We start from the raw sequence: 15844 nt of genomic DNA, 5'->3' as shown, positions 1-15844 counted from the left end.
AGGCTAATTTAACTACTGACGTAACAAGGGACACCTACATGAAAACACAACAAGACACCTACCCAAAGTACAATGGCCACACACATTTATATTTTAAAATACTACACACACACAAATTAATAGCATGCAGGGTTAGATATATGAAAAAAGAAATTTGAACTCACCCTGATTGTGAAAATGCAACGCCACGTGTTATGGAATTCTTATTGTTATAAATTTGGTTGTTTTAACATTAAATACACAGCTATTTTCAGGATCCGCTGGCCTCCGTCCAACACAAACCTATTTTGTACTGCATAAACTATGAAGAATTTGATTTAACAGGTTTCCTCTTACCAAGTATTCGAGCTCGTTGTGTCGAACGGAAGCCGCGTCTCCGGAAAACAGCTGGTTGTGTACTCTTCTGTCCAACGAGAATCACGTCGCGGAGCACCAATTGTTAACTGTGATGGTTATTCTCGCGTCCAGGAAAGAGAAGCTTAAAAAGGAGACTAAATGGAGTCTCTGAGATGTTTTCAAATTGGTACTTTAATTAATAAAAAGCGTGGTACAGTCACAAACAGGATATTGTCCGACAGAAAAGCAGCTGTCTCTGGCCCTCGCTAGCAGAGAAAAGAGGCCGAACCGCTCAGGTGCTGCTCTTATATAGCTTCTGCAGGCTCCTCCCTGCGGGCCGGCCCTCCACATCTTAATGTCCGTTGTTACGTTTAAACAGAGGATTCAGGCATTGTACATTCAATACATACTTAAACACGCCTCTTCTCCTCATATTGTCTTTCATCACTTTTCCTTTAACACATTCTAAACGTTGTAGTTAATATTCTAAAAAATACAGAAAATACTTCACGGCTGGTTTGGTTTCTGGTCATTCCGGAAGTTGTCACATCTTACCCACGTCTGTAAACAATAACTTTATTCAAATAAACTATACCTTCATTTAATATTCAGCAATAATAATACTTCTATAGTTGCAGTGTTAAAATCAGTAGGTTTCGGTGTGCATCACTCCATGTCATTTCGCTACTAAATTAACCTCTATAAGAAATGGTAAACTAGCCACATGCTAACCGGAGATGAAGGATTTTCAGAATAAAAGCTTAACTGGTTGTGCACAATAATTTTCTGGTTTTTCAGTATAAAACAGCATTTAAACTGAAGGTACATTTAAGGTACATTATGCCATCAAAACATTGATTTTAATTTCTAACACTACCTACGAAGATCTCAAGATCACTGCCCCTGGAATGTCACGGCAAGCTTTTGTCAGCATGCTCGAACATCGGACAAAGCTCTTCGGTCGGGTGAGTACAAGATGGAAGTAACTGTACAATTTAAATTGTAGTTTAAGTTCATTTGTATGATTTAAAACATTTTTTTAAATCCTATTTGCTTTTAGAGTGGTAAGATATGTGGCGACACACTGCAGAAGTCCTTTCTGGAATGGACCTATGCCAAATTTGAGGTCGAAAGGCTGTCTCAGGTGCAGCATTTTCAGTGCCCTTCATGCACACCCTCTATGTTGGCTGTCGCAGTCGATGGGAACCGTAAACTCTACCGCTTTAAGAGCCAACCAGGGTGTGTAGAATTTTCTCAATTTGAAATTTTAGAGTGCCTTTTTATGGTACTTTTGTACAATAATCAATTTTTTCTTCTTTAAGACCTTGTGGATTTTTCTACGGAGTTTTTTTAGCCAAGGATCCTTTGTCGATTACATCCATGGGACAACAAGACACGTAAAGTTATTTTACATTCTCCATATTTTAAGACATGCATTTGTAAGTGTAATGAACACTTGTAGCATGCTTCTCGCCTTTGTTGTGTATTAATATGATGTCCCCATTGTGTAGGCAATAGGGGTGTAACGGTTCACAAACATTTCGGTTCGGTACGTACCTCGGTTTTTTGGTCACGGTTCGGTTCGGTACAGCAGAATTTTTTTTCACATACAAAACATATATATATATATATTTTTTATTATTATTAAACTGTGAATAATGTATTCACTCAAATAAATACAAAATATAATAAAATAAACATTAAGGTGCAGCATTTCGATGAACTGAAATAGTCTGTATTTGAACTTTACTGTACTAGTACTCACAAAACATAAACTATTAGTTTTGGGTTTTTAATTATTATTAAACTGTGAATATTCACTCAAATAAATACAAAATATAATAAAATAAACATTAACCAGTTAAGCCCGAAGGTCCCCCCAGTGGACCCCTCCCACAGTTTTTTTTTTCTCACATGTCTCAGGGCTTCTTAACATTTATGAAACTATTAATGTTTCATACCCTTTTAAAGGTAAGAAACTCCGCTAACTGACAATAAGAACAATTGTTAGCTAAGAAAAACACAAAAGTAATACCAAGCCTTTGAATTAGCATTGAGCGAAAAAATGCTAACTAATGCTAACGCTTTTTTACACACAACACACGGTAGAAATGCCCTTATTAGTATCTTAACTGCACAAACAAGATATACGATTTAAAGCTGAGACTCCACAGATTCCACAGATGTAATGTCATCACTGTCCGACCTCGAATTCCTGGATCTATCAGCCAGAAAAGAGAAAGTAAACAACATCCGGTTCCAAAAATATTACAATAATTACGTCTTACCTTTTTTGATTTGTGATCAAAAGTTGTGTTCAACGGAATAAAAACGCATCTCAAGGTTAATCCAATGTCTTTGTGTCACGTAGAATTTTTTACTGATAATCAATCATCATATTTATGGCAATATACTCGGTATAAAGTATTGCCGTCCAGGCTTGCACTTTCAGATATGCTTCGTTTGCTTCTCTATTACGTCCGCTATGGTAATGTTTACGTAGATTTGGGAACTGCCCATCGATTCTATTGGTTCTGATGGTTAAGAAAAAGGTGTAAATCACACGAATCGACCAATGGGTTCCAGAGATATGGTCCTGCGCAAATTATAAAGAATGCCAGCCAGCGTGCCAACATGACGCAGCCCACTTCATTTATTGTTTACAGCGTAAAGAAGCAGGTATTGCAGCAGGACCCAGAGCGCACGGAGCACAGAGCGGACAGCAGAGACCAGAGCAGATTACTATATTTGCGTTTAGGACTTTTTCTGTACTTTGACTTTTGTCAAATAATGGCTCACAGGAAAGAGATGCTTACTACTTTACAGGCATTGGAAATTGTGACTAATGTTGACAGCGATGCAGATATGTTACCTGTTGATTCTGAGTCAGACGACGAGGATCTCCTGCAGCCAGAACGGAACCCGGACCGTTGTGACTCTGATGATGAAATTCCACCACGGCAAAGGTATGAAATCTCTCTGTTTTTATCTATTACTTATTTATTTGGTGTACGATTATTCATATAGTAAATAAAAGCGTCTGCTAAATGAAATGCAATGTAGGCTAATGTAAATTCACACGCAAAATGGCATGTTTGTTAGGAATTACAGGGGTTATTTACAAAAATACCAAATAGTGTTTATTGTCCGTTACATTTACTAAAAGTAGCCTATAGGCCAGTGTTCGTCTATAGTCACTAAATGTATTGCATTCACACACTTAAAATGCCATGTTTACTGCCCAGGAAACAGGAATTACAGGAATTCATCTAATCTCTTTGTTATTCCACATTTGTTTTCATAGTGATGGAGATGAGGATGAAATGACTTCTGGACCCCCACCATTGTCTACTTTCACCCAGCCCAAATTACCCAGAGGTGAGTCCGCTTGGACTTTATTTTTCTAGATCTCTCTAAAAAGGTCAAATTTCACTTGTTTTGCATCAATCTTGATACAGGGTACTTATTATATGTTATAGTTTGGATTCCTAAAGCTTTTAGTCTACTAACCCATCATGCAAGGGTGGTTTTCACTATAAGTAAAGGTTTTTTTTTAGGTGGACATTAGAATTTACATGTTTTTACTATGTTCCATCTGAATTTACTTTAAAATAAAAACATTTATATTGATTCTGACACTTCTACATCCAACTCACAGATGTAACCTTGCTTTGAGAAAAAATAATTATTAATTTACCCCTTTTAGAAGTGAAGATATATCATTTGTTGTGTTAGTGGCATTTTCGAGCCTGAAACCTGAAAAACAGGCTCAGGGCTTAACTGGTTAAGGTGCAGCATTTCGATGAACTGAAATAATCTGTATTTGAACTGTACTAGTACCTAAGCAGCCAGTTTGACATTAGGACTGGCTTGTCATTGTATTTTCATGTTGTTTTAAAGAAAAATGAACTTGTCCACATTGCTTGCCGAAAGGGCAGATCTGCTGGCACTAACAATGTCTCCTGCTGTGGAGAACACCCTCTCTCTAGGGACAGAGGTAGCAGACACAGCCAGGTAGCGCTTTGCTAACATGGCAACATAAGGATATTTGGCGTTTGTAATAGCTTTGGCTCGGTCTGAACTCTCTGCGAGTGGTGGAGGCTTGAATGCTAGTGGGAGTTGGGTTTGCACTTCAGTCTTTTTTCTTTTGGTACCGGTGATATTCACGTTCGGGTGATGCCTTTTCAAGAGTGTGCAAGTTTAATGTATTGCCAGCCGCGTAACCAATTTTAGTTGAACAATGCCGACAAACAGCTTTGGTTCAGTCCACCTGTCTTTGTCCGTCATCCTTGTACGTAACTGCGAAACCAAAATGTTCCCAAACCGGAGACTTCAATGATGCTGGAGGATTTTCGAGCTCAACTTTATCTGCGTTCGTCATTAATTTTCGACAGTTCCTCAAATTACTGACTACATTTTAACTCATCCCTGTGACCAGCTCTCATAGTATGCCTCTCATCCAATGAAATGACTTGCTCGCTCTATGACACGTTGAACCCAATGTGAGCAAATTACTCTGAATGCTGCGACGCAGCACCTGAGATTACTTCCAATAAGTTGTTCACGTTCTCAATTGTTTACGTTTAACGTTATATTCGTTCGGTACACTTCGTTACACACCTGTACCGAACCGAAGGGCCCGTACCGAATAATTTCGGTACGGGTACGTGTACCGTTACACCCCTAGTAGGCAATGTCTTCAGCATACTTCCAGTCTCCTGTCTATATGTCTCTATATTCTTTCATCTGTTTTAGAATCCTGCAAAAGGAAGATGTGGTTCCGGTCAGTGGTCGGCTGCCCGAGAGACTGCCAACAAGTCTGCCAGCAAACTAGATGAGGAAGGCGTGGAGGTTGCTGTCTGCCGTCATGGGTTCTTGCTTAAGGGATTGAATATGTTCCGTGGAGAAATTTGTGCATATCCTTTATATCTGCAGAAACAGCTTTCTTCACGGAATGTACAGTTTTTTTGCTCTGATGTGGTCTGCAAATACTGGCCATATCTGCAGAGGGTTGCGAGCCACTGTCCAGAGCTGCAAAACCTTTTGAACATGCGTCCATTTCTGTCCATCATGCATGCCAAAGCACATTCATGGTTGTGTGAGGTAAATACAATAATTGGCACAAGACAACATTACTCATTTTCTTAATTTTTCTGTTATCCAAATGGTAACAGTCATCTAAATGTGTTTACAGTTGCGATGGGGAGGACGGAATCAAAAAGGAGCTGGGAATACAATAGGGGAGGAGGTTGAATAGGTGAACAGCTTCCTCTCTCGAGCAGCCATATGTTCGAAGTACATGTCAAAAGCTGGTAAGTATTTTTCATGCAAACTCAATTATTGTATTTTTGGTTTCCTGGCCTAACATAAATTCTGTCTTCAGTTCGCACTGATATGCTTACAATTCAAGCAAGTGGCTGGAACAAGCGAAAGGCAGCAAACCTTGAGCAAACATTGGCTAAAAGATACATGAAGGTACTGACTACACAAATATGTTAATTTAAAACTATTTTTTTTTTAATGTTGGTCAACATTTTGTTACTTTGATATTTGTTTTGACAGACGGGGCAAAGGATTACAGAAGCAACAGAGGATCTGGAGAAACTCACCGCTGAATTGTCACTACAGGACGACCAAGTACAGCAGTGATCTGATGTTCAGCAGTGGACTACAGGTACTGTGAAAAAATAATTTCTTGCACAATAAAAAAAAGCATATTTTTCTCTATTCTGTTGTAGGCTATATGGCCGTGAAAGGGTTTAATTAGAGTTTTATGTGAAATAATTGTTATACTTCTCTTCACAAGGAACACCCATTCAAAATGACCTGCAGAAGACCATTGAAGGACTGTATCTGAGCATCAAGCAGCGAAAATATCAGCTGTATCGCCAGTCTGGTGAGAATTGATTGACTTATGCCTCCTAAGGCAAACCAGCCCCTCCTCTTCTATCAGGGGTACCTCTATGCTAGTAAAATCCATCATTGGAAGGAGGTCTCCAGAGAATAGGATGAATGACTGATCTACAGCAATGGGAATATTGTTTATTTTATTGTCATATAAAAAAGAAATGTCCAGTGACTATAGTGAATTTGTATAGTCCCATTGATGTTATAAACAACTAAGGTATAGATTAATTGGGGTCATCCGTTACCACTTCTATGCAAAAGCATTGAGGAGCGAATCTCCAGTCATTTCTCAGCCGGCTGGACCATTTGCTGGCAACCCTTGCCCTATTTTACCCTCCCATATATCCTTTCTCTTACTGTCAGATAAAGGCGTAAAATGCCATCAAAATCAATAAATAAATGATAAATTCTGTCCCTGCCTGTTCTAAGTATACGCATGCCTAGATATGGAAACAAATGTATTCACTAATATTTCATAGATGGTAAACAATAGCTGATCTATTGAAACATGTTGGTGTGTAATTAAGATTAAAGTAAAACAAAATGTTGGTTCAAATTCTGGCAGGTGGCAATAAGCGGAGACACAAACTCCGAAAAAAGATTGTCGAAGAGAAGAAAGCCTTGGAAGATGCCATCACTGAACACAATGCTGTTGCCGGGGAAGCGGACAAACTCCCTCCTCCTAACGAGCTCTTGGCTGAGGACAACTACTCCTGGAAATGGGAATGTAAGCAAAACCATGTGTATAAACTTATTTGGTGTATTTTGTGCATTTGAAAACTCTGCAAGATAATTTAGGTAGTTTCATTTTTCAATGTTTTCAAGTTGTTCTTCAAACTTGCCTTAAGCTGCAGGAACCTAATGATTATGATAAATTAAAAACGTATGTTGTTGATTGAACCAGAATCAATCAATTAGTCAAATTATAATATTGGAAACTGGTGTGTAGGACGACAACAAAATAAAACAAAATTGCAAACAGTGGTTATGGTATAATTCATATTATCATTGTAACAACTAAATATTAGAAAATCATGATTAAATGTGCAGACTTTATATCTTTTAAAATGCTTTTGTCTGTGCATATATATTTAATGCCATAAACCTGCCAGGCTCAATCTGGCACATATGCATGATGTATTTCTGTGCTTATGTTAAATAATAATAATACATTTATTTTCTATAGCATTGAACCCAAAGACACTTTACATTTGGGAGGGAGGGGAGACAAACAAAACTAAAAAGAAACAAAACAAAACAGAAAAGCAGTCAGGAGGAAGTTGATTGAGAGGGGGGGGGGCTTATGGATACAGAGTTGAAGAGGTGGGTTTTGAGGCGGGACTGGAACAGGGTGAGGGACTCAGACTCACGGAGGTCTTGGGGGAGGGAGTTCCAGAGCTTCGGGGCTGCCACAGAGAAGGCTCTATCCCCGAAGCTCCGGAGTTTGGCCTTGGGGATGGAAAGCAAACTGGCTGAGGTGGATCTGAGGGTCCGGGGTGGTTGGTAGAGGATGAGGAGGTCAGTGAGGTAGGGGGGGGGGCAGATGGTGGAGGGCTTTGAAAGTGAGGACCAGGAGTTGTAATTGTAATATTTCCAATGTAAGATAATTGATAATGCTTTGATGCACTTTGCAGGTCATGGTGATATGGTACAGAAAAAAAAAGGTTTACGACAAGGTAATGCTGCTGAACAGACTGAAAGAAGAAGCTGTTATTGTGGTTCATGAAGTCAAACAGCACTGGGAGTACATGAGGAGCGTGGCAGGAAAGATTGATCACCTGTCCTCCCAGCTTTCTGAAGGCATCACTGGACAAAGTTAGTACAATAAATGATTATTGTTGTTGGTAGTGTTTTGGTCTGGCAATAACATTTAGCTTATTTGATGATTTATTTATTTGATGTCATACATTCTCAGGCAGTACCGAGGCGTTGACGGAGAGAGGACGTAAGGGGCTACTTTGTGTTCTAAAGAAACAACTCCACAAAGTGAAAGCGCAGCAGGCCATGGCACGTATTGCATACCAATGCATTTTGGGACAGCAAACGGTGTCTTTGGATGACTCCTCCGAAGAGCAACCCTCTGACAGTAGCTCCTCTACTGATGAAGAACTTTGACAGCAGTGAATGACTTCAAGCTATAAGGCTGCTTTAACACCTTGGAACAAAGGAAGATAAATGCATTTGTTAAAGTTCTGGTCCTGTTCACACTGACCTTTCACAAACTAACCAAGATAAATTACACCTCTACAGACTGACTAAATAAACTAATGATTGTCATCCTGCATCATCAGAAGCTCCAATGGGTAAATCTAATTCCAGTGACTGACAATTATCAGTTGATGTCCATATGTATTGTCATGGTTACCAAATTATATATGCATTGCCTTAGACCAATCAGGGTATGTGTTTCTGTACTGATTTCACATCAGAGGTTAAGCTTTTGCCATCATTGTAAAATTACATATCTGCTATCATAAAAATCCCTAAGAACCTGTCTCACAATGCCTTGGTGAAACTTGAATACAGTTGTCATTGCTGCAAGAATGTGCATACCTGTCATTGATTGCTTTTGTACAGATTTTTATTTGAATAAAAACGGAATAAGAATTGACTTTCTCTTTATACAAACACGTAATGAAATGACTGAGAACTGTTCCTTAAGTGCAATAACACAGATGCAGGCACCCACAGGGAGAGACAATGACAGCACAGCATACATACCAGTACATTCATGTCAGTGTAAATATATTGTGTAGTCCATCAGTTAATTGCACAGTATTTGGGAAGAGTTAGTTAGAATCAGTGCATTTCAGAGTGGTGATTATCTACAAAAACGCCTCTGAAATTGTATTGAAATATGAGTTGTTATTTCAGATTATGTGTGCAGTGGATGCACATGATCTTTAGTTTGCTAGTTATTACGACGATTACTTCAGGAAATTGTGTCTATACAACGTTGTCATTGTTACCACGGTGGTTGCTAGGAACGCTGCTATCGATATTATTTCTGTTATGTTGTGTAAAATGGTGTTATCTTTATTGCTACCCCCTTCCCCGTCAATGTATAGTGTTGGTCCACAGCGCAAACGTATTAGTTTAACAAAATCCGCATCTAAAATTGTGGCATAGATAGCCTACGTTATTTCCCCCTGTGCAATTCTCCATTTACTCAACACATAATTATCCTTGTGTTTATTTGTTTGATTAATAAACACAAGTTGGAGTCCGTCAGGACCGAGGGTCGGAGCAGCTCATTTGCTTTAGAGAATATTACACCGGGAAGTAAGTATTCTCTCCGCTTCGCTTGACAAACCCCGTGATAGTCCTCAAGCTCTGTGATTGGAGAGTGTGCTCCGAGGGTTACGCCGATTCTCGAACAGCACTTGAAATGGGATGGAACCACGACAGACTGTCCAAAACTGGATTTGAACGGGTCCACCGCGTCCCCGTCCCCCCCACCCCGTCTCCAGAACTACACATGCTGGCTATTCTGTTTCGCAACATGTTCTCTATCTATGGCACGTCTCTACTGGGAGTTGTAGTTTTAAAAGACGTTTTCGTATTTCCCATAATAAGAAGTTGCCAGTATTAAACTGTGTACATCCCTGGAGGTTTAGGGGATAGGAAACACTCAAATTTAAAACATATAATTAATAAATGGGTGAAAATTGCTTGTGCCCTGGTCTTATGTCTGTGACCCCTGTTGTTAATTGATTACATTACATTACATTAATTGATAAGCCTGAAACATGCACTTGGCAAATATGGCAGTAGCCATCGATCAGCTTAAGATAAGATATACTTTATTGATCCCAAGTTGGAACATTTGCGTTACATCAGCATGTGTAACAGTTGTAAATATGCAGTGGTGTTTATTTGTAAATCATTTAGTATAATCACACAAATTCTGTGTTTTATATTTAACAATTCTGTGTTCTTTATTTATTGATTGTTCAATACCTGACAAGGCCGGAGATGAAATATCTACATACATCTTATAAGAGTATAATACATTATGTATAATATCAGTTAAAATAAGTGCTTCAACATAGTTAACATTGCTGGAGGTATGCACAAATATTGATAGATGTCTTGTAATGCACTATTGAGGAACCTGCGTCCCAAGTTTTTCATTCAATGCAGAACTACACCATTGTGTAGGCCTATATGATATGTCAATAAACCTTAGAAAATCTTGAAATCTTGAAAGGGATGTGTAAAATAGTCATTATATACAGTCTTTAATTAACTATTAGTAGAGAATAACGAGTAATGAATATACTTTATAGGGATCCTATTAATATCTAATAATAAAAATAATGAAATTCAATAACATGCTTTAGCCACTAGGTGTCCCTTTATATCAGCTGTGCACCTTTATGGTGTAAATACAGCCTATCTACCAATTGGATCAAATATAAAAGTCAGCCGAATTAGTGTTGATACTGCAAGGAGACGTATTGTGTGAAAAGAAATGTAAGATGTTGTTTAATGGCTGATATATTTATGATCCACGTCACGTTTTCAGTTCCTCATGTTTGTCTATAAGTCTTCTCATCAGGGCTCTATAAATACAGAACTACGGCAGATATGTAATATTTAATGCAGCCGAACCGTGTATTACAATGCCGTTATGTGATGACTTCCAAAGAGAAAAGCAAGCACACTCGGAATAAAGTATTATTTTTAAAAAATGTTTTCGGTCTGTTTCCGGTATTTGTTTATGACGATGTCATGTGAGATGTGAGACTGGAATTGCACAGAGGAAAATAACGTATATATGCCACCATTTTAGATGCGGATTTGCGTTTGCGCTGTGGACCAACACAAATGGACCATTGATGGGGAAGGGGGTAGCAATAAAGATCACACCATTAAACAGTTACACAACATATACAATTCTGTCTGTCTGTCAATTGCCCGGGTCACACAGAGTTCAGCCGCTGGACCTCTGAGAGGGGGGAGGTGTCAACATCGATGCTGCGCGGGCGAAAGTAGCGTGCTTTGACTTCCGAGGTACCAATTATTAAGCTGGACAGTTTGAACGGTAGGTAATGAGCACACATTTCTATGCATTAAAAAGCTAAATATACACCAACTTTTTAGTTTGCCTATAACGGGTAACGTTATGTTAAACAACGCAAAGATGTTTATGTAAAACAGCCACTTATCTATTAACATGCATCTTAAACTGTAAGCTATAGGGTGCGGACGTGCAGTAATAGGCCTACCTTAAACTTGTTTACGGAGCTATTTTGTATTTTATAGCTCAAAATGAAAGTGGCAGCCTCCATTGTACCTTATTTTACTGCGGTCAACTCAGCCGTCTCTCGCATTTGCTTGGTCAAATGAGCAGCGCTTCATTTTTGAGTGCGCGATTAATAGCGTCTTTACGGTAATCGCCGAGAAGTGTCGCTGACGATAGTAAAAGTGCTTATGCTATATTTGATCAATCAATCAATGATATTTGATGAGGGATCAAATTATTTTTAGCCATAAGTTCTTCATAAAATTGGTACTGTTGGACTCAGTACATGTTAGACTACTACCACAAATACAATCAAGTACTTTTACTGTGTACTTTTTGAGTAATACTCTGTCAAACTCCCCTCCAGAGTACAATAATGCATGTTTTCTGCCCTCTTTGATGAGAGATAAAAGGATTTTGTGCAATAAGTTCTTAATGAAATTGGTACTGTTGGATTTAGTACTACTTGGACTACTACTAAAAGTACAATCATGCTTTGCCTGTCCAGATACGATGCTGTAGTACATGGAGAGAAGTTCCTGGAGGCTGACTCCACAGAAATTATAGGCCATGGACTCCATGAGGACTGTAGAGCCATCACAGATCAGCATGACAGGTCTTTTTTTGGCTCCCCTTCCATGGAGTCTTATTACATCAGTCAGAAATGACCCAAGGAAAAAGGATATGGAGGCTATTGTGTGGTCGTTTGTGATGTAGGTGGCCACAGGGACAGGGGAGGATCCTTTGAACGGATTTCGGACCACCATCTCATACACATAAAAAGGTGAGGTTTTCCCTTTTGCCTTTTTAACAATGCTCCCTGTCGCATCCACATATACAATGTCTTCCCTGCACCTGTCATGGAAGAGGTCAATTGTTTTGTTGGACCATAGCATGACTCCTTTGGGGTGTGCTATAATTTTTTTAATGACTGCTTCCTCAGTCTCAAGCTCTTCCTCCATAATTTTTCTGAGGCTGATCATTTCATTGCTGTGTTTTCTCAGCTTCTTTCTTGCCTGCCAGGACAATGTTTTCATCACACCAGTTGATGGTACCTGGTCTCTGTTTCCAGAAGCCAACACAGTGTCATCCAGTTTATTGAGCTTATCAAGGTACACACTTCTGGGAAGTTTGCTGGTGAGGGCATTAGCAAGTGCATCCCTTTCATCTGCACGCACAGGCCGATGTTTGAGTTCTTCACAGTTGTGCCATGCTTTTTCACCTCTGAAGGTCACAACTGCCTTAAGGGATGACTCATCCTCAATGTCAACTTCGACCTCCACAGGACAGTCATCAAATCGACAGTAGCCAACACATGAAAAAAGTGACCCTTTCCTTTTTGACCCAACTGTTCGCACACTGTGAGATTTGAAGACAAAGCAACAGTGTGGGTGGACACTCCGGATGCCAGTGGCCATGACTGAAGTCCAGTTTAAAGATTTGAATCGACGCTTATGTTGTCTCATCCTCCGTTTCTTCCAGTCACTTTTAGTGACAAAAAAAAATGAAGGATTTGAAGGCAATTTAAATGAGTGTAAGAGTTGCCCATCTTTTGAGTGTGATGAGGAGTCATATGTCCCTGATGAATTACACTGTAAAACACAATGAAAACATATTAGCGAAAGTGACCAAAGTTGGAATGACTCTTTACTGATGTGAATCAATATATCTGAAATTGTTTATTTGGGACTAACTATAATTTCACTCCACACAGTAGTGTGCATGTTTCATAACACACTAACACTAACTACGTGCTAATATGCGATATTTACCTCTGAAACGTCTTCTGGTTCACTCGTCTCTGTGAATGCCTGTCTAACCGACGATGGGGTAGCAGGCACTGTGCGGTCAATGTCAGTGGAACTGTGGTCACTGTCGATGGGGCAGGCCGTGTGGTCACTGTCTGTCGATGGGCTGGCAGGTGCTGCGGTCACCATCTGTGTCTTGTGTCTCATCTGCACATGACAAGGAGCAAATGAAATCCAAAGATGTAATTATTAATCAAATAATATAAAATATTATAGCACATCCAAATTAAAGTTGTTCACACAGGCAGACTGATGATGAAGATAAAAGCAAAGCAGAAATAAGAATCAATATTAGTGCAATATTTATAAAAAATGTACCTTTTTATGATGATTATAGGCATGATGAAGCCGTGTCCTATTGGTCTTGGAATCGGATATTCCAAGCTCCTGACACACCTCGCCCCAGAAAGTGTCTTTCTCGTCACCTTCATCGTTGTCTTTTGTTTTGGTTGTGGCTCGAAGCTTGTCAGTGACAGCCAAAAGGACTTATTTTGTTATTGTTATTTTTCTTGTCTGAAATTGAAATGTCAAAGTTCCGTCATTTCTTTGTAAAAAAATATGACATTTGAGAAATCATTGAATTTTTTAATGGAATTACAATTGTGTGACAAATAAGAAACACTTGCCTTCCCAAACGTTGAGAAAACCAAGACTCTGAAAAGACATAAGTTAAAATCTATTATTTATAGTTAGACTTTTCACTCAGTTTAGACTTTTTTAATTAATTAGCTTGATTCCCTGACTTCTGATTTGTTGCCTATGCTATGTCGATTTGCACTGAAAGGACAGAGGGATATATTCATAGGTGTCATTTAAGCGGGGGATGCTGGGTACATGTCCCCAGCACTTTTTAAAATGTTGTCCATACATTTTATAAAAGTATAACTTTATAACCTGTAATAAACAAGAACACTGTTTTTTTCTTATTTAAAAATAATAATAATACATGTACATCTTGAGAAAACAGTTTGTCCGTTGACAATTTCTATGGGGATTCTTAAATTTGGACATGTTCATACAATTTTAAAAGATAATGTATCACCCAGTCCCCCAGCAGGGTTTTTGTTTACAAACGTGTCATCTGTTAAACAACATGTGAGTTCAGTGTGTCGGGTGCCGCAGGGAAGTAGGGGTGCTGGAGGAGCTGAATGGTGTACATTTGAAAAACTGAGCGACCACCTAAATAAAAATGATTAAACTACATATAATAGTTATGATTTGACTTAAAATAAAGTCAAATCAGAACTATAAACAATTCATATAAACATTTGTGTTTTATTTTTGAACACAATTATGTATATAACTACTTTTCTGTTGAAATACAAATATACGTACCCTCGACGAGCTTCCATTACAGATGAGGTCCATGGAAGCACTAATTGACAGGTATAGAGAACCGCAGTGACGCGTGGTAAAACCCGGAAGTAAACTTCTTCCGGTTCCTTCGTGAAAAACCAATGCAAATTCTCCATAGGATTTTGGAAAATAGCTCGAAATAAGGACTGACTGTGGTTGACACACATTTAAGAGAGGGATCACGTTTTGTTCAGCCGGATAATCTCCACATGTCTACCCTACTTTTATAATTTGAATCATAAATCTAGTCGCCAAAAGCGAAATGCTAACGTTATGCTATAAACGAACTACAAGCCAGTACAGCAGCAGGGTCGCACGACTTCAACGTCACGCCAACTTAAGATCGTTTCAACTGACTTGCACTGAAACTGCACTTTGAACACTTTAAATATATTAACATTTTAAACGGTATACCCCGGTTATCTAGGCCCTTTTTGTTTTGTTTAATTTATACCACGTTTATCTAGGCCCTTTTTGTTTTATGTATACATGTCACACTGTGGGAAACGATATTTCGATATTTCTGGATGTATAACACATGTATAATTTTTGCAACCATGTCTCCTAAAAATTACGTTCCCACAGAACTAAACTGCATTCTCAATTATGTTTAGCTAGAAACTGATTTACTCCCACGTTACGTTCGTTATGAACCTATTTAAAATACGTTTATTTTCTACATATCTTCTAGAAACGTATTTTCTCCCACGTTACGTTCCTTATGAACGTATCTTAAATACGTTTATTTTCTACATATATTTGCCATTTATTGTCTTGCTTATAACAATGATAATAGTCATTTATAAATATCATTTTAGAGCACACCTTTGAAATCGACAATCGGGCTCGATATATGGTTACATTAAAATCAGTAGGCGAGGCTGTAATTTTGCCAGCTGTTACTCTCATGAGCGAGGCAGAAAATAATAGTTTTAACATGACAAAAAGCTGCTGTGTCATTTATTGCACCTCAAACATTAAAACAAATCCAGAGTTACGTGTTTCTGTACTTCCTCTAAGAAGAAAGGACAGTAAAAGAAGAGCTCTGTGGCTTCAGGCTTGATCGCCGTTCAAATGACAGCGTTGGTTTCCCCAAAAGTGGGCGGGGCTGTAAAGTGACGTAGATTTTACTATAATCTATTATTCAAAACCATTCTATTTATTCTAACGTAAATTGCATGCCAGTCTT

At 38.7% G+C, this 15844-nt stretch overlaps 2 long non-coding RNA genes across 2 annotated transcripts; one reads left to right on the top strand and one right to left on the bottom strand.

Moving 5' to 3' along the window:
- Nucleotides 1-5727: 5727 nt before the first annotated feature.
- Nucleotides 5728-6203, top strand: LOC117545173. Its single transcript, XR_004568775.1, has 3 exons — nt 5728-5811; nt 5899-5981; nt 6143-6203. It is a non-coding gene; the product is annotated as an uncharacterized LOC117545173 (long non-coding RNA).
- Nucleotides 6204-12967: 6764 nt separating this feature from the next.
- Nucleotides 12968-13755, bottom strand: LOC117545183. Its single transcript, XR_004568776.1, has 3 exons — nt 13618-13755; nt 13264-13446; nt 12968-13083 (listed from the first exon to the last, which is right to left on the bottom strand). It is a non-coding gene; the product is annotated as an uncharacterized LOC117545183 (long non-coding RNA).
- Between the last annotated feature and the right edge of the window lie 2089 nt (nt 13756-15844).

This window comes from Gymnodraco acuticeps, unplaced genomic scaffold (assembly GCF_902827175.1).
Source record: "Gymnodraco acuticeps unplaced genomic scaffold, fGymAcu1.1, whole genome shotgun sequence".
NCBI classification, from domain to species: Eukaryota; Metazoa; Chordata; class Actinopteri; order Perciformes; family Bathydraconidae; genus Gymnodraco; species Gymnodraco acuticeps.
The sequence above is the reverse complement of the archived record's forward strand: the minus strand, read 5'-3'. Positions and strand labels throughout refer to the sequence as shown.